Below are 564 nucleotides of genomic sequence, written 5' to 3' on the forward strand. Positions count from 1 at the left end.
TTGTTTCAGTCTACGAACCCACTCGAGAGCTTACTCAAGTTTATGAGTTTACTCCTGAGCTCGTTCCAGTCCAAGAGTCCACTACCGAGTCTGCTCTAGTTCCTCCTGAGGTGGTGGTTACTGCCGTGGAGCCTCTCGAGGCGGCGGTGTCTGTTTCAGCTCCCCTCTGGGTGGTGGTGTCCACTCCTGAACTCTCAGTCTGCCTTGTCATGGCCAAGGAGACTATTGGTGACTGTTGCCTGCCCAGTTTCGGTCAAGGAGACCGTTGCTGAACTGTCTGCCTGTCTTGTTTCATCCATCAAGGCTGTTACTAACCTTTCTGTGCTCTTCTTTGCAGTCCTCCTTGAGCTGCTAGGAGCTTCATCAGCCTTGTCAGTGCCGCTGAGGTGGTCGTCAGCTCCGCCTTTGCTGTCTGCCAAGCTCCTGGCTCTGCCCTGGTCGCCCGCCGGGGTAGTTGTTTGTCCCTCCAGCCCCGCCCTGGCCTTCTGCCCTGCCAGCCCCCGCCCTGGCCTCGTGCTCTGCCGGCCCCCACCCTGGCCTCCTGCTCTGCTGGCCTCACCTTGA

This window comes from Sinocyclocheilus grahami, unplaced genomic scaffold, assembly GCF_001515645.1.
Source record: "Sinocyclocheilus grahami isolate Dianchi unplaced genomic scaffold, SAMN03320097.WGS_v1.1 scaffold1139.1, whole genome shotgun sequence".
NCBI classification, from domain to species: domain Eukaryota; kingdom Metazoa; phylum Chordata; class Actinopteri; order Cypriniformes; family Cyprinidae; genus Sinocyclocheilus; species Sinocyclocheilus grahami.